The 19,299-nt window shown below is 41.9% G+C and overlaps 1 protein-coding gene and 1 pseudogene across 1 annotated transcript in view; one reads left to right on the top strand and one right to left on the bottom strand.

Moving 5' to 3' along the window:
• Window positions 1–19,299, top strand: part of PITPNC1 (phosphatidylinositol transfer protein cytoplasmic 1) — a 262,884-nt gene that overhangs the window by 10,672 nt on the left and 232,913 nt on the right. The gene's annotated exons all lie outside the window — the stretch shown is intronic.
• Window positions 13,680–13,797, bottom strand: LOC138415503 (5S ribosomal RNA; annotated as a pseudogene).

Here is a 19,299-nt window from a genome sequence, read left to right as displayed (position 1 = left end):
GATCTTCAGGAACAGCCACTCTGCCCCTGAAGGGGGACAGAGGCTGGCATCAGCTATCATGAATGGAAGGAACAGTAAGTAGCTGGTGGCCTCTTGGGCTGTGGCTCCGAGTGCATTCCTCTACTTTCTCTGCATGTTGGGTGGAAAGTGACGTGTTGGCAGAATGAATCCTGGAGCACACATTCTGGAGGAGATGGTTCTAGATGGGAGTTGAGTCCTCCCATCTAGATGTCCTTAAGGCAGATGTCCTTAAGACTTTCCATCCTGGGCTTCATTATAAAACAGGCTAAATGGCTGTTTAAACTGCGTTTGTCAGTAGTCTCTGTCGTGCCACGTGAGGCTGGGCAAGTCCCTCAAGATGACAGAGAGTTAGAAGGAACCCCTTTCTGCCCAGGACACACTAGCTTTACCCATGACAGAGAAAGGAGTCGAGGGTCACCGGCCACTTCCTGGGTAATGGTCTGAGCAACATTATACAGTACTGTTTGTTGATTCAGAAACACAAAAGCCAGAGCTCACCAGGATTTTGACATCAAGTATAAAGTGAGTCATTTTTTCATTTCCCAGCACTCTGACAAAAGAGGCCATCGCTTAAAACTCCTTTTTAGACTTTAGTGGAAGTCGACTCATCCATCTCAACAAATTAGGTTAACATAAGTTCTTGATCAGATTTATCTAAGAGTTCTTCACTTTAAAAAAGTAATTTTTTTGTGTGCTTCTTTTAAGTTTGAGTGAAGCATGGCCTTCTAGAATTCCTGTTGTTCCTGAGCAAAGAGAAAATATCATCATCCTTTAATTTATTTAGAATTAATCTGACAATCTTCAGGGTGTTGTTTCTTTCCCAGAATGAATCATCTAGAGAAGTAAGATTGGCCAAACAAATGACAACCTGTAAGAATGCTGTTTAAGCACTTAATTTAAGCAATTAATCTCCAAAGGCTGCTCCCCACCCCATGTCATCTACACATGTGCACGTGCGCACACACACACACACACGCACACACACAGAGATTAGGTCTGATTATACTTGCTGTATTAAGGTCAGATCCAGGTGTTTCTGGGCATTAGTTTGTGTATTTTTACACTCCAGTTAACTGATCTGTGTATTTATTCAGAAGTAAATGTACCAACTAGGGAAAGAGAAGTCACCATGAATTTGTATGCTAATATAATTAAGGTGGGGCTTCCCAGGTGGCCTTGGGGGTAAAGAATCGGCCTGCCAATGTAGGAGACACAGGTTCAATCCCTGGAATGGGGAGATCCTTTGGAGGAAAGAATGGCAACCCACTCTAGTATTCTTGCCTGGAGAATCCCATGGACAGAGGAGACTGGTGGGCTACAGTCCATGGGGTTGCAAAGAGTCAGACACAACTGAAGCAACTTAGCACAGACGCGTAATTAAGTTATTGAGGCCTTCAAATGCTTTGGGGTCTTATTTGCTGGATTATCTAGAGTTCTCCAAAGCTCTCCAATATTTTCTAGTTTTAACCATCGTGATGGGATTTAATAATATTTACTTATTCTTAAAATGGCCAAGTTTCACTTATCTTTTGACTCTTACGGGAGTGTTTCCAACTGGTGTAGATGGTTTATAGAGATGGTGGTAGGGCCTCTTAATGAATATTGTGCCTATGCTTCCTGAAAAGTATCATGGAGGACTGAAGAGTCCCTAGAAAGCGCAGAATCGCACTGTTCACTTTGCCTATCTGAGCCATCTCTGTCTTCGTATCTTAGACAGATTGTGAAAGTTGCTTGTCCTGACCTCTCAGTTACAGCGGTGAGGAGCTGGGCAGTCACTCTGTGTCACAAGATCTCGGCTGAATGTGGCCTGGCAGTCACCTTGCTTTTATGTACGTAATAAAATAGCACTCTGTGCCTTGGCAATGCATATCCCATGAAACCTTTCGTGTGGAAAGTAAGAGGTTTAAAAAGTCAGTTTCAGTTTTGTATGCTTGGATTGCTCACAGTCACATTCCACATGCAAAGGAGGCAAAGAGAGAAACTACATTAACAAGCGCTTATTTCTTTAGTCCTCATAATGGTCCTGTGAGTTGGATATTATCATCCCATTTTACAGATGTGGATAATGGATGCTTGCATGGCTAGTCAGTGGCAGACCTGGATCCATGCCCATGCTGGTCAGACTGCAGAGCCCAGAGTCTTTGCTTTCCCAGTTCTGCCTTCTCTAGAATCCCAAAGCTGGAAGGAGCATTGGAGGTTATTTAGTTCTATCCCAGTAAGCACACACACACACACACACACACACACACATTTCTTAAAGATTAAATAACTTGTTCAGGATTATCAAAGGAAATAATTGGGGTAAGGTAGTTTTCTTGTTCCAGGTGAGCTAACAGAGTGATCCGTAAGTTTTATCTCCTATTGAACGATCAACTTTACCCAAGTATTAAACCAAGCAACATTCCCCAGTTTAACTTTGATAAATGAATCATACTCCTCTTTGAAAATAACTTTTATAGTTCATGCTCTAAAAAGAGAACCACCCCTACACTTTCAGAAATTATTCCTTTTGATGGCAGTGACACCCTTTGGCTTTTCATAGACAGCAGCAGCAGAGATGTTCACTGATGGGCTGGCTCCCATGAATTTCTCAAAATTAGTGTCTGGAAATAACAGTGGCAACAGACAAGAGCCATGCTTTGGGCACATTTAGTCGAACACCTAAAACCCTTCACATGGAGGTAACCAAATCAGGGAGTACGGAAAATGATCGAAATGTGTTGTTTGGTATACTTTCCCTTCCTGCTGAGCTGGCTGCTCCTTGGACACTTGTGTCTCACCTTTGCCAGCATTGCCTCGGAGGCAGTTTACAAACCACACACACACAAATTCATATTGTTACTCTAGTGTCACACCTCCTGTGGGGGCTCAAATGAATTTTCTAACTTGAGAAGATGGTTTTTTTTGACAAAGGAGCTCAAAAATATTCTTTTCAAAATTAAAAATTGTCCTCCAGAGACACTTAACATCATCAAAGAAATGAAAAAGACAAAAAAAAGCAAACAGGCCTATGTTCCACAGCAGAGATTCAAGGATGTTTCACTCTATATCGACACCAGGGAAATAAACATGGAATGCCCTAAAATGATCCACTTGAAGGGGACCCCACTTAATTGGGGGCTTCCCTGGTAGGTCTGCAGGTTAAGAATCTGCCAGCAATGCAGGAGACCCTGGTTTTCGAAAATCCCATGGAGACGGGATAGGCTGCCCACTCCAGTATTCTTAGGTTCCCCAATGGCTCAGATAGTAAAGAATCCACCTGCAATGCAGGAGACCTGGGTTTGATCCCTGGGTTGGGAAGATCCCCTGGAGGAGGGCATGGCAACCCACTCCAGTATTCTCGCCTGGAAAACCCCCATGGACAGAGGAGCCTGGCAGGCTACGGTCCATGGGGTCACAAAGAGTCGGACACAACTCAGTGACTCAGCACAGCATGGCACCACTTAATTGGATGTGTACACTCAGGTCAATCTTTTCAAAATAATTTGTTTTTAAATTATGGTATAACCTGCATTACATAAAATTTGTCATCTTTGACCATTTTATTTAAGTGTAGAGTGTGATGGCATTAAGTGCAGTCACCCTGTAGGCCAACCATCACCACCATTCATCTTCAGAACTGTTCATCTTGCAAAACTGACACTCTGTACCTATAAACAGTAACTCTCAGCCCATGGCAACCACCTTTCTTCTTTCTGTTTATGCGCTCACTACTCTAGGGATTGGGTCAGCATTTTTTTCTTTCTTTCCTTTAAAGCATTGGTGATATTACTTTGTCATTAAACTCACATATCATTTCCTGAAACAAACTCAGTAAAACTTGAATTAACGGAAGCTAACTATAATTTTTTTGGAATTCTCCTTTCTAAGGAGGAAAGGAGGAAAATGACAAATGGACCTGTGTCCATATTTGGGGTGGCATTAATGATTTGATTAGTGACCTATACCTTTGCAGCGACATCTGAAGTGCTTGACAGTTTTAATTCAGGAGTCCTCCTATACTGTAACTTAACAGAGAAATCACATTTTTTGTTTGAAATACTTGCTATGGAAGGAAAAAGTACTGGCACATTTTAGAAGTACTTGCAACGGAGTTGGCACTGACAAGTGTTCTATTAAAATAGAAGATAGAATAGTTGACTAATAATAATGCTTTATTCCTATACCAGGTGGAAACAGACCTGAATTGGACACTTTTTCTAAATAAAGAAGTATAGGTAAAATGTTAGCTTCTTTTTTTTTAAAAAAAGACGATGTTTAATTCAGGAGAAAAAAAATTGTCATTATGACAGCTTATCAGTAAGTTAACTTTATAACATTTTCATTGTTGTCCACCCACGTAGTGATGTCAAAATCACTAGCCAACAACCTGGATTTCATTAGATTTTATAAGATTATGGTCCTGCTACTCTCAAGGAGCAGTTTGTGTGTTGGACTGTCCAAGAAAGGAGTGGGGCGTTGGGACTTCCCTGGTCATCCTGTGGTTAGGACTCCGTATTTCCACTACAGTGGGTGAGGGTTCGATCCCTGATCAGGGAACTGCGATCCTCCATGCCATGAGGTGTGACCAAAACTTAAAAAAAAAAAAGTAATGGTGGGTATAAAAATTTTGGTCTTCAGTCTGAGAATTTTGCAGTGTGCCTGGGACACCTTACAGATGTCTGTTTAATCTCTAATGCACTGAAAACCCAGAAAATAACTCTTGTTAAAGTAGTAATTAGCAGTTTAACCAAATAAGAAAAAAACGTGATAGATGCTTGAGAAAACAAGACTTGTAATACCTGCTTATGTGGACAGGTCGTTCCGGGAACAGGGGTTATCATTAAAGTCTAAAGTTTGTACTTGAGCCTCCTGGACATGTCTTCTGAAACGTGTTAAGTTCCCTATGGTGTGTAACCTTGTGACTTGTGCCTACATCAGGAACATTTTGCTGAACTTACCCTGGTCTAAAATAATGATGATGATGATGATGGAGCTGAAAAGACAAAGCCATTCACGTCACCTAACGTTTCTCCTCATTCCGGACTATTTCAGCCTCCATAAAAGTGACATGGGGGATAAAAGTGGTGTTCTCAATACCTGAAAATAGACCGTACTTTTGCTCAACAAGTTTAAAGATATGAAATAGAGTTATTTAATCCCCCCAAGCGCAAAGAGTTTGGTAGCTAGAATTGTATTTAATCACTGGGGTACAGACTGTGCTGTGTACACTGGAGACCCAAATCTTGGACTATTGAAGGTTATGATGAATACCTTTTTTTGATGTTAAGTTTTTCCTGTTCTTAAAAAGGCATCGTGCCCCAAATGAAAAACCTGTAGATTCAGGATTCAATAGTTCACCTCTTTTGGACTGTGTCTGATGGAAACTTGGATGCAGCTGAGTGTAATTATGTTTTTCAGCAGTATGACTTATAGTACTGCAGAGATGGGTGTTTCTTAAAGATTTCTTGCCAAGATTGGCTGAAAAGGAGTTTGGTTGTTGTTTTCTTAAAAAATAGTTATTAGGCTATTAGTTGTCCAAATGGAATAATCCTCCTTAAGCCTTTTCAAGAAACACACTTCCAAAAGGGTCAAATATATTTAAAACCAGCCGTTATTTACATAGTGTTCAGCCTTCTGCCTAAGCTCTTTTAATCAGCTTTTTTAAAAAAAAATGTTGGTTATGTCTGTCAGAAACCAATTTATATTTTAAAGGGATTCAGGTATATGCATGCTAAGTTGCTTCAGTCGTGTCCAGCCCTTTTCAATCCTATGGACTGTAGCCTGCCAGGCCCCCCGTCCATGGGGTTCTCCAGGCAAGAATACTGGAATGGGTTGCCATTCCCTCCTCCAGGGGATCTTCCCGACCCAGGGATCAAACCTGCACCTCTTACGTCTCCTGCATGGGCAGGCAGGTTCTTTGCCGCTAGCACCACCTGGGAAGCCCCCAAAGGGGTTCAGGAATGGTTCTTATGTCAAAAGCAGCCAGAAGTTCATCCTAGAGTCATCTATTTTTCATCTGCAGAACGTTCTCGCCTCTGGACAGTCTCTTCTGTGGATCTGGAGAAGGCACAGCCCATGTGCCTTGCAGGCATCCTTCTTTGAGAATGCTTAAGAGCAAAGGAAAAAAAGAGTTAGGAGTGATGGCCAGGGCTAATGCATTGTGGTTCCAGGATGGAAGCCAGGCCAGTGTTTTGATCACTGGGTTCAGCGTCCACCTTGGGTATCTCTCAGATCTCCAGGCTGGGGTAGAACCTGTTCACCCTGATGGAGATGCTCTTTGCTGCCACCCTGAGCCCCATGACATACCTTTTGGGTGTGTCTCATCTTCAAACTAGAAGATCAGCTTTCTCTCCCTGTGTCTGGGTCTTTCTGAATGGCAGCTCAGCCATACCTTACAGAGTTCATGTTTTAAGTCCTGGTAATTGCTCCACCTCTCACAATGAGTAACATTGCTAAAATGAGGCATCACTTCCAAACGTGATTTTTCTTTCATTTTCTGCTGCCCTTCACTTTGCATTTATCTCCTGGAGCCAGAGTCCTTCTGTTGCCCTAAGTTGGGGTTTCTGGCTTCGGGTGTTGTCGTATGGTGTGGAGTTAGAAGGACTAGTTGAGGCTTTGCTGTTTGATTGTCATGAATTGATTTAAGAAGACTGGATTTTTTTGTGCCTCAGCTTCCTCAATTTTCAATACCCCTCTTTTAAAATTTTTTCGTTCTCATATAATTTTAAAGGTTACAGTTCTTTATGGTTATTACAAAGTATTGGCTATATACCCCCTGTTGTACAATACATCCTTAAGCCTAACTTACACCCCCTGGTTTGAACCTCCCACTTCCCCACTGCTATGTTGCCCCTCTCCACTGGTAACCACTAGTTTGTTCTCTGTGTCTGTGAGTCTGCTTCTTTTTTTCTTCACCAGTTTGTTGTATTTTATAGATTCCACACGTGAGCGATATCATACAGTCTTTGTCTTTGCCTTCTCTCAGTTAGCATAATGCCCCCCAAGTCCATCCGCATTGCTGCAAATGGCAAGATTTTGTTCTTTTTTATGGCTCAATAGTATTCCCATACCTGTCTTTTTGCCTCCACGAGGGTCTGATCACATGACATATAAGCCCATCTGGCCAGTGTAAGAGACAGTAATCATTGTCCATGTGTGGGTGCTGTCTGAACACCTGGTGATCATGCATTCCCTGAGCTGTGCATGAAATGACATGATCTCATTACCTTTAAATGCCTTTATTTTAGAAATCCATCTAGTACAATAATCACTTTTGGAGTCTGTACTTTCCAAATGGCCCGTGGGAAAGAATCCCGAGGTGTCCAGGGGGATCCAAGTTTGTCCTGTGGAAACGTTATGTCATAGTAACAAATGCTTCAGGATTAGTTTATTTCCAGCCCTGCAGAGGCTATAAATTGCTTCCTAAATTTTTATTTTCCAACATCGTGATGTTTATGTTGCTATGGTGGTGTGTCTCTTGCTTGGGTTGTCAAGATTGTCATTGGAAATAGATGGGCCAAAATAACCGCTTAACAGGTGGCTGTGCTTTGTGATGTTGTTTGTAAAACTATTTTCTGAAGTCCAATGAGAGTAGATCACGCAACTGCGCCCTTTACTGTATTTTGTATTTTAGAACATTCTTTTTTGTTGTTGTTGCAACACATTTTCCTCTTTCCGTTTTCTATATAACCTTTCCCCTTTATGAAGCGGCACCAAGTGGATTTCCTGTAGTAACACAAGGCAAGATTTCAGCTCATTTTATTTAGCCGTGGCTGTCCCTTCCTTATTTTGTGTAATTGGAACCCTCCTCCTAAAAATAATCCTTCTTTTTTTAAATCTGATTCTTTTTATAGTTGATGTGCTCTTTATTTAAATAAACCTCTTTTTAATATGCCATTGATATATAAATATGTTAATACATACACATATATGTATATACACACATATTTTTATACACAGACTTCCTCCCCAATCCTGTGGACTTCCTCTGTTACTGACCTTTCAAAAATACTGAACACGGTACTCTAGAGCAAGGGTCAGTAAACTTTTTCTGTAGAAGGCCAGATAGAAATATTTTAGAGTTGCAGGCTGTAAGGTTGCAATGGCTAAACTCTGACCCTGCTACATGAAAGCAGGTGGAGACAGTACGTACATGAATGGGTATGGCTGTGTTCTGATAAAATTTTATTTATGGACCCTGAAATCTGAATTTCATGTAATTTTCACATGTCATGGAATATTTTTCTCTTGCTCTTTTTCACCCCATGCATAGCTCATGGGTCATATAAAAACAGGTGTTGGGTGTCTTCCCTAGTCCAGTGGTTAAGACCCCGTGCTCCCAATACAAGGGGCCCCAGGTTCAGTCCCTGGTTGGGGAAGTAGATCCCGCATGCCACAGGTGAAAAAAAAAAATGGATCCCACGTGCTGCAGCCAAGACCCAGTGCAGCTAAATAAATAAATAATAAATATTAAAAAAAAAAAAACAGGTGTGGGCTGGCTTGGGCTCAAGATATTGGAGGAGCAGTGCTGAAAATATGGGAAGTAGTTACTTCATCACCTTATGCTCTGTTGATACTTGAGTATTAGCATCGTCAGTTTTGGAAGCGGCATCAGTTTTGACTGATGAGGTGATCGGTTCACCCTGGTCTTAACCATGTGACCTCCTGGCAAAGCTGTCTCTGCATCCAGATTTTTGTTTGAAATCTACAAAAACAAGCAGCCTGATAGCAACAACAACCATTATCGTAGGACTTTGAAATGTAAATGTGATGAACAGCATCTGCTGATTTCAAGTTTGACAAAATGTTTTTGGTTCATGCTTCTGTTATTTACTGTGTTAGCTAGTCCTCTTAACTTAGTGCCAGATGTGATAAGCATAGCTTTCTGTCTTGATCCAACAGCACAGCGACTTTTCAGTCACATCCAAATCCTAAAATATAGGTCATCACTGCTTACCTTGGTTGCAGAAACCAGTAAGCACTTGGGTATAGAGATGAAGCCCTCAATTATATTAATAAGATTAAGAATGGATTATTCGCTACTTCCTCATTAGTTTTAATTTTTTAAAATAAGGTTCTCATGAGATATTTTGTGAAACAGTTTAACTACAATTATAATTTACCATGCAGAGGAGAAAATTTAGTAAATGGTAAAGCCCCCCCCCTTTTTTTTTTAAAGTGTACAAATGTTTAATTAAAATCATATATCTGTCTATGGGAATATTTACTTAGCAAGGCTTTGGTTTTTCACAAGAGAAGGGAAAACAGAGAAGACCAACATTTATGGAACTTTCTCGTATGCCAGGACCACTGTGTTTATTACCTCATTTCATCTTTGCAGTTATCCTTCAAAGCATTAGTCACTCGGTCTTGTCCGGCTTTTTTTACCCCATGGACTGCAGCCCGCCAGGCTCCTCTCTCCATGGAATTCTCCAGGCAAGAATACTGGAGTGGGTTGCCATTTCCTTCTCCAAGATCCTTCAAAGTGGATGCTTTTATCTACATTTTATAGATGTCGAAACTGAGGCTCACTGGATTTGCCAAAGTCACCCAGAGAATCAGTGGCAGAGCTGGCTTCTGATGCACAGCACTTTGGCTACAAATTTCCATTTGCTTTCCACAGCCAAAGAGAAGTTGCCCCTCATTCTTTATCAAGTTATTTGTGTTAATTTAGATAGTTGATCCTAAAAGGGATATACGTTCCTGGAATGATATATTTCTGGAGTATATATCTGTAGAAACTGTGATATAAAATAAAAATATTGACCTTCTTAGTGGAAAGAGTATGTTCAAGTTGTAACCACTTGCATTTGCCAATCTTAGGTAAAACTGGAAACTAGAATCAATTTTCAATAACCTTACAGTGACATAAATCTTGAAGGAAGCTTAATTGTTTTTAGAAAGCTTCTGTGTTTATCTAGACTGTATCTTGTAAAAAAGGCATTTCAAGATGTCATTATATGAATATTCAGAAACTAATAGAACCTAGATGAAAATATGTGATAATCTATAGATATCATTTATGTTGGGGCTTAAAAATACATTACTTCAAATGAAAAACAAGTCTTGGAAACAAGTTCTTTACAATTCCATGTGCTTTTAATTCCTTAGCCTGAGTCCTTAAAAGCAGATTTATAAAAGGGAGATGAAACAACTTCTCAGGATACAAATTTGAAACTCTAAAAGTATTGATATTTTAATTGTGTGAAATTGATTCTTTAATTATAGCTGGTGCTGGGAATGACAAAACCCTTGCTGAAGTTATTCCATGAGGAAGCTGGTGTTTTGGCTCTCCGGAGCTGGTGGCCACTCATGCTTTAGGTTATAAGCTCTTTGGAGGATGGTGATTGTCATGCCTCTTTCTAAAAAACGCTGCCTCTTTTTCTTTCTTTTAGTGGTGTTTTGCACACTGTGGTTTCTTAGTTAAGGTTGACTATGAATTTATGGTCATTTAACTTCAGATCACAAGTCTGTTCTCTGTGTCTGTATCTCCATTGTGCGTGCTTAGTTGCTCAGTCATGTCTGACTCTTTGTGACCCCCCTGGACGTAGCTCACCAGGCTCCCCTGTCCATGGGGATTCTCCAGGCAAGAATACTGTAAGGGGTTGCCATGCCCTCCTCCAGGGGATCTTCCCAACCCAGTGACAGAACCCAGGTCTCCCACACTGCAGGCGGATTCTTTACCATCTCAGCCACTGGGGAAGCATCTTCATTGCTGCCCTGCAAGTAGGCTCATCAGTATGACCCTTCTAGATTCCATATATATGTGTTAATACGATATTTGCTTTTCTCTTTCTTACTTCACTGTGTATAATAGGCTCTGGAGTCATCCACCTCATTAGAACTGGTTCAAATGTGTTCCTTTTCATGGCTGAGTAATATTCCAGTGGATGTGTGTACCACAGCTTCTTTATCCATTCATCTGCCGATGGTGGGATGAATTGGGAGAGTAGCATTTAAACATATACTTTACCATACATAAAATGGATAACCAGTGGGAATTTGTTGTATGATGCAGGGAGCTCAAATCTGGTGCTCTGTGACAACCTAGAGGGATGGGATGGACTGGGAGGAGGGAAAGAGGTTCAAGAGAGAGGGGACATGTGTGTACCTGTGGCTGATTCATGCTGTTGTATGGCAGAAGCCAACACAATATTGTAAATCAATTATCCATCAGTTAAAAACTAAAATAAATTCAGATCCAATTTTTGTGTTGATTGTGGTTTGAAAAACAGGAAAAGGGTATATTAATTGCTCTTTTAAATGTTGTGTTTTCTACTGAATACTTATGAAGCAATACACCCATCTACTCATTTGCCCAGTTTAATAAGTAGAATGATAACAAGTTCATTTAGCCCTCTGTGTGACCCCAACTGATCCCAGCCTCTCTATACACGTGGCATCCCAGAGGAGGTAGTCTTTAACAGCTTGCTGGGGTTTTTCTCTATTAACTTTTTGTCTTGAAATATAATTCATATAACATAGACTTCACTCTTATAATAAGTGTACAGATCAGCAGTTTTAGTATATTCACAAAATTGTGTAGCCATCACCACTCTTGTTCCAGAACATTTCTACCATTCAAAAAGCAACCCTGTACCCACTGGTAATCGCCTCCCCAGCCCTTGGCAACCACTGATCTACTTTCTATCTTTACAGATTTGCGTGTTTCAGACATTTCATATAGATGGAATCATGCAATACATGGCTCTCTTTGCCTTAGCATGGCGTTTTCATGATTCCTTCATGTCGTGTGAGTCAGTACTTCATTCTTCTTTATAGCTGAATATTACTTTATTGTAGGGATATATCACATTTTGTTTTTACAGTTATCAGTTGATGGACCTTTGGATTGTTTCTACAGTTTCAGTTCTGCTGGATAGATACACCTAGAGGTGGAATTGCTGGGTCTTGTGGAAAGTCTGTTTAACTTATTGAGGAACTGCCAGAGTGTTTTCCACAGTTGATGCACTGTTTTACATTCCCACCAGTGGTGTATGAGTGTTCTAGATTCTCTGAATCCTAGCCAACACTTGTTACTTTCTTTTTTAAAAAATAACTTTTAAAAGTATTTATTTATTTGGCTGTGTAGGGTCTTGCTTGCTGCATGTGGGCTCTTTTGTTGGGGCTCATGAACTTTAGTTGTGGTGTTCCAGCTCAGTAGTTGCACCATAGAGGCTTAGTTGTTCCATGGAAGTGGGATCTTATTTCCTCAAACAGCGATGGAACCCATGTCCCCTGCATTGCAAGGTGAATTCTTGACCACTAGACCACTAGGGAAGGTCCTCCTTTCTGTCTATTTTATTCTAGTCATCCTTAGTGGGTGTGCAGTTGGAGCTCAGTGTGGTTTTGAGGATGAGATGGCTGGATGGCATCACCGACTCAACGGACATGAGTTTGAGTGAACTCCGGGAGATGGTGATGGACAGGGAGGCCTGGCATGCTGAGATTCATGGGGTCGCAAAGAGTCAGGCACGACTGAGTGACTGAACTGAACTGAACTGAATGACGAGTAATCCGTCTAGTCAAGGCTATGGTTTTTCCAGTGGTCATGTATGGATGTGAGAGTTGGACTGTGAAGAAAGCTGAGCACCGAAGAATTGATGCTTTTGGACTGTGGTGTTGGAGAAGACTCTTGAGAGTCCCTTGGACTGCAAGGAGATCCAACCAGTCCATTCTAAAGGAAATCAGTCCTGGGTGTTCATTGGAAGGACTGATGCTGAAACTGAAACTCCAATCCTTTGGCCACCTCATGCGAAGAGTTGACTCATTGGAAAAGACTCTGATGCTGGGAGGGGTTGGGGGCAGGAGGAGAAGGGGATGACAGAGGATGAGATGGCTGGATGGCATCACCAACTCAATGGGCATAAGTTTGAATGAACTCTGGGAGTTGGTGATGGACAGGGAAGCCTGGCATGCTGCAATTCATGGGGTCGCAAAGAGTTGGACATGACTGAGTCACTGAACTGAACTGAACTGAATGATGAGTAATACTGGACATCTTTTCTTGGGCCTATTGGCTATTTGCATATCTTTGGACACATTTCTATTCAGGTTACGTTGTCCTTTTATTGTTGGGTTCTCAGAGTTCTTTCTGTATTCTGGATGTTAGACCCTTATCAGGTAACATGATTTGCAAAAATATTCTCACATTCTGTGGGTTGCTTTTCCACTTTCTTGATAATGTCCTTTGAAGGGAAACAGTTTTAAATTTTTATTAAGTTCAAGTTATCTCCTTTTTCTTTGATTTCTTGTGCTTTGGGTGTAATATTTAAGAAATCATTCCCTAATCCAATATCATAAAGATTTATACTTATGTTTTCTAAGAGTTTTATCATTTAACCTCTTATATTTAGGTCTTTGGTCCATTTTGAGTGGATTTTTGAATATGAAGTGAAGTGAAAGTGTTAGTCGCTCAGTCATGTCTGACTGCAACTCCATGGATGTAGCCCACCAGGCTCCTCTGTCCATGGAATTCTCCAGGCAAGAATACTGGAGAGGGTAGTCATTCCCTTCTCCAGGGGGTCTTCCCGACTCATGGGTCAGACCTGGGTCTCCTGCATTGCGGGCAGATTCTTTACCATCTGAGCCAGATGTTTGAATGTGATATAGAGGAATGATCCAAATTCATTCTTTTGCATGTGAATACCCATTTTGTCCCAGCATCATTTTTTAAAAGCCTATAGCGCCAGTATTCCCAGGTGGTCTCCCATCCAAGTACTTCCCAGGCCTGATCCTGCTTCACTTCCATGATCAGATGAGATTGGGTGTATACAGGGTGGTATGGCCATAGACTCAGCATCATTTTTGAAAAGACTATTTTCCCCCTTATATTGCAGATCTCAATCTATTTTACCCAACATTTTGATCCTGAGATTGAAACACATGGCCCTGATTCATTCATTTTTTATGGCTGTACGCTGCTGCTGCTGCTGCTGTTTAGACTCTGTGACCCCATGGACCATAGCCCGCCAGGCTCCCCTGCGCATGGGATTCTCCAGGCAAGAATACTGGAGTGGTTTGCCATTTCCGTCTCCCAGGGATCTTCCTGACCCAAGGATCAAACCCATGTCACTGCACTGGCAGGTGGATTCTTTACCACTGAGTCACCTGGGAAGCTAAGCCCTTATGGCTGTATAGTATCCTTCATATGAATCTGCCACACTGTATTTAATTCATTCTTCGATCCATGCACAGTGGGTTGTTTCCAGAGTTTTGCTTTTCTGAACACTGTGGCTGGTAACATACTTGAGCATGTGTTTTACTTCCCACGTGTGAGAGTCTTTCTGGGGAATATGCTTAGGAGTGTAGAGTTATGCACATGTTTCCCCAAAGTAATTGTAATATTTATGTTCCTATGAGCAATGTAAAAGAGTTTACATTTGGGAAAATTCAGTTTTTAGATACTCTATTTGTTTAGTGTCTCTTTGAAAAGTCATTACCTAAAGGAAAGAAGTAGTAAAATTTGCAAGTGGAATTTGCCTCTTAGGCTTCTGATATTTTATTAGCAAGAATTGTTCTCAACAAGCAAAAGGCCAATAGCCAGAGAACTGAGTATCCAATTAGTATCTCTGTAAATTTATAAATGTTAGTGTGAGGCTTAAACAGATCTTTAGCTGGTTGAGATGATGAAGCTTTTGCTAGTAGTAAATAAGGGTGTATGTTTGTTCACTAAAGCAACATCACTGCTAAGTCGCTTCAGTCATGTCCGACTCTATGCGACCCCATGGACGGCAGCCTACCAGGCTCCCCCATCCCTGGGATTCTCCAGGCAAGAACACTGGAGTGAGTTGCCATTTCCTTCTCCAATGAATGAAAGTGAAAAGTGAAAGTGAAGTCGCTCAGTTGTGTCTGACTCTTAGCGACCCCATGGACTGCAGACTACCAGGCTCCTCCGTCCATGGGATTTTCCAGGCAAGAGTACTGGAGTGGGGTGCCATTGCCTTCTCCGAAGCAACATCACACCAACCTATTATTACTCTCTTATATAGGGTCTGGAGCTACTATAGTGTAGCAGTTGGCAGAATCAGGGCACCAAGAGTAGAGGGGAGAGGCTTCCCTTTCTTGGAGTCCGCATATTAGTGCAGAATAGCTATGCTAAGACCAAATTGTGTCCATGGTGATGAGAAACATACCCTATCTCATCCTATAGCATTATGCGAAAGTTGACTGACAAAGTTGAGTTAGGTGATACCTAGAACCTTGAAGGAGATAAAAGTGTTCTCTGCTTGTGATTACAGGAGTTACACCTGGAAAACTCAACAGGCTCTATACTGGACCACCAGTGTGGTCCAGGTAGACGGGCATCAACAGGGATGGCCATGTAAAAGGTGAAGAAAGGCCTTTGGAAGGTAGACAGATGGGAGATGCAGGCAGCTTGCCTGGCAGCATCAGAGAAGCATGTGGGAAAGTGCTCCAAGTCAGAGTGGGACTCAGGGACAGGATGTCAGTTACAAAGCAGGAGTGAGGGAAGAGGAGATTGGTAAGATGCCCCAACCCTAAGGGCACTCGAGTAGCTCATCAGGCCTTGTATTCCAGAAACTGAAACTCGAATACAAGGAGGCAACTTGATCTCAGGAATAAGTTGATGTTATGCCTAGTGTCATAAACTGAATGATTATGTCCCTCCCAAATTCATATGTTGAAACCTAATCCCTAATGTGATGGTAGAAATGGGGTTTTTGAGAGGTGATTAGGTCGTAAGGGTAGATTTGTGTCATGAATGGGATTAGCATGCTTATAAAAGAGACCCCCCAGGGACTTCCCTGGTGACCCAGTGGCTCAGACTCCAAGCTGTCAATGCAGGGGGGCCTAGGTTCAATCCTTGTTCAGGGAGCTAGATCCCACATGCTACAACTAAGACCCGGCGCAGCCAAATAAATAAACCCAGACCACCTTGAAGGTTGTCCCACTAATTTGAATAATAAACCCAAACTCCCTAGCACATATCCTTGTCAGATGGACTCTCAACTCAGCTTTACAGCCCTATTAGTTGTCTTCTGCATTCAGGCATTCATTGCCTGCCACACCAGGCTGTGTATATAGACTGCCCCAGCCCTTGTCAGTTGCCGTGCAGTTCAGAGCAGAGGTCTGCAAACTACATTCTGTGGGTCAGTTTTTTTTTTTTTTTTAATCAATAAAGTTTTATGGGAACACAGTCTCATTGCTTCGCTAGCACACTGTCTATAGCCACTTTCTTACTACAGTGGCAGAGTATAATAGTCATGACAGCGTCTGCATGCTAAAATATTTGCTATCTTGTTCTTTAAGTTTAACACCCCCTGGCCTAGAGTTAGAAACAGGCAGCCAACCACAGAGAAGAAACACAAATGGCTAGGAATAATGACATGGTCACGAGGGATGCTGTGCCATAGAGAACTGCAGGCAGAGGGGAACCTCTTTCTGCAGGGTGCTCCCCGTGCATCTTCGTGTACAGCCTAATTGAAATTCTCATCGTTTTCTAGCTCTCCTCTGTGTGTTTCTGACTCCCAGTCTTTGCCCGGCCTCTCCATCTACTATCCACTGCTATCAAAATGTTACCTTCCCCTCCACAGAGTCAGACACGACCAAAGCAACTTAGCAGCAGCAGCAGCAGCTCAGGGGTCAGATGGGATGCTACATTCTCAGAGAAGGTTTCCTGTCTCCTCAGCCATAATTCATTTCTCTCCTGCCTTTCTGTTTCTTTTTTTTCTTTTGGCTGCTGGGAACGTGGGAATCTTAATTCCCTGACCAGGGATTGCACCTACAGGCCTTGTATTGGAAGCGCGGAGTGTTAACCACTGGACCACCAGGGGATTTCCATCTCTTGCTTTTCTTTAGCTCAGGAACCTCTCTGGTGTCACTTCCATTAGATATGAAGTTTCTTAATACCAAGACTCACATCTCATTCTTCTCCAAATCTCTATGGTCAACACACCCTCTTTTACAGTGAGCTTAAGTCTTTTTACATGACATTTAAAGTCCTCCAGGGCAGACTTCTCCCAGCCTCATCTTTTGCCCCTGTCCTATCCTTTGACCAAATCAAACTAATTATGGTTTTCCAATGTACTATGTAGCTAACTTTTAATATCTCTTTTTATTGCCTTGGCTCTCTTGAAAAATCAGAGCTAATGAAATGTTGGCTATTACAGTTCTATGAACATGGTTATGTAATGGCCTTACAAGGCCCTTAATAAATGAAATCTAAAATGTTACATCTTTTGGAACCCAGAAACTCATTCAAACTTTATTCTCTTTGAAGATTTATAACATTTTTTGAAGATCATGTTGTCCTCTTCTTTCTTCTGAATGATTTGCCAGGAACTTTGGTTGAAAATGATAAAGTCCCAACTTAGATAGGATAAATACGCAATAGTCATGTCTTTTGGAAGGAAAACACTGACTTTTAAAAATGACTCTCGCCTGAAAAACAAGCCTGAATGTTTTTTATACTTATGTGTAAAAATGTACTGCTGTTCTTTGCTCTCATTTGTGTGTTGGAGAATGATTGCAGAATTGAAGGCATGCCGATATCAGTGTCACGTATGTTTAATATGTAAAATAGCATGACAGTGACTGGACTCTTAGGAACACAGTAATGCTTTGTCCTTTTCTGTGTGTAAGTGTGCACCCCTTTTCATTGTTCATATGAATGCTATTTTATTTACAGTGAAATTTCGTATAATTTCAGTCACGGCCAGATTAAGAACCTATGATTGCAGCTATAGATAACTTAAACCTAGGGAAAACAAAACAGTCATGGGGAACTGGGCGAGATACAGTATACTGCTGCCTAGATTCTTCAGCCCCCTGCTTCTCAGTACCGGGACGCTGATATACCTGGATGGGGTCCTACCATATTTGAAAATGGCTTAGCTAGTGAAGAATCTGCCTGCAATGCAGGAGACCTGGGTTTGACCCCTGAATCGGGAAAATCCCCTGGAGAAAGGCATGGCTACCCACTCCAGAATTCTTGCCTGGAGAATTCGATGGACAGAGGAGCCTTGTGGGCTACAGTCCAGGGGGTCGCAAAGAGTCAGACATGACTGAGCGACTAACATGAGCATGACTATGTGACAAGTTCCGTTTTTGCTGCACCACACTCTTTTAAAATTTTAATTGTTTATGGCTGCGCTGGGTCTTCATTGCTGTGTGCGCTTCCTCTGGTTGCGGTGAGTGGGGGCTGCTCTCCAGTTGCGATGCGCAGGCTTCTCACTGAGGTGGCTGCTCTTGTTGAGAGCGCGAGCTCTAGGGCACTTGGGCTTTAGCGGTTGTGGCACACGGGCTCAGGAGTTTCAGCTCACTGGCTCTAAAGCACTTGGGTCTTAGCAGTTGTGGTCACAGGCTTAGTTGCTCTGCAGCATGTGACATCTTCCTGGACCAGGGATTGAACCTGTGTCCCCTGCATCGCAGGGTGGATTCTTAACCACTGAACCACCAGGGAAACCCATTTGTACACTTTCAAAATAACTTCTCATCAACTGTCCTGCTGAGAGCATACTTTTGTACTTGGTACTGTGAAAAGTTCTCTCTGGTTTCCTGTAGACATGGAGGTTCCGACAGCTTTAGTCAATGGAAAGAGGCAACATATTAGGGTATTCTTCCCTTGGGAAGTACGTATGATAGATCTCACTAAGAGATGATTTGACTCTTAAGGCTACCAAGCACATAACCTCATTATCAGGAGATGATTGGGTAGTAGATTAAGATCTGTTTATTACCTTGTAGACTGTTATAAATCCCCCCATACCTATTTTGCACCCTCATGGACTAGCCCGTCAGGCTCCTCTGTCCACGGAATTCTCCAGGCAAGAATACTGGAGGGGGTAGCCGTTCCCTTCTCCAGGGGATCTTCCCAACCCAGGGATCGAACCCAGGTCTCCAGCATTGCAGGCAGATTCTTTACTGTCTGAGCCACCAAGGGAAGCCCAAACCTATTTTGATTAGAGACTAAATTTCTAACTCGTTCAATTGGTTTGTTTATGGCAGCGCTGCCCTGCTGTTCCTAGGAGAAGACAATTTTACATTTAAATGGAATATTCTAACTTTGCCTAGTAAGTAATGACCTAGAAATTACAATGCAGGGAAATGGGATTTCAGTGTTTCATGAAAAAAGTTCCTATCACTAGAGCATCACATTTTTCATTCTTTGGCTAGGTAGGCAGATTTCTGCATGTTCCCTGAAACAGTCTTGCTGGAGGAGGAGGAAGCAAAAATGAAAGACATTAGCAACTGGGGATGGCAGTCATTTTAGGGACTCTGCTTAATATACGCATGATGAAAATGAATACCTTTGACCAGAGAGAACAGGCATGACTG

This window comes from Ovis canadensis, chromosome 11, assembly GCF_042477335.2.
Source record: "Ovis canadensis isolate MfBH-ARS-UI-01 breed Bighorn chromosome 11, ARS-UI_OviCan_v2, whole genome shotgun sequence".
Taxonomy (NCBI): domain Eukaryota; kingdom Metazoa; phylum Chordata; class Mammalia; order Artiodactyla; family Bovidae; genus Ovis; species Ovis canadensis.
This window is presented reverse-complemented; position numbering and strand designations above follow the sequence as displayed.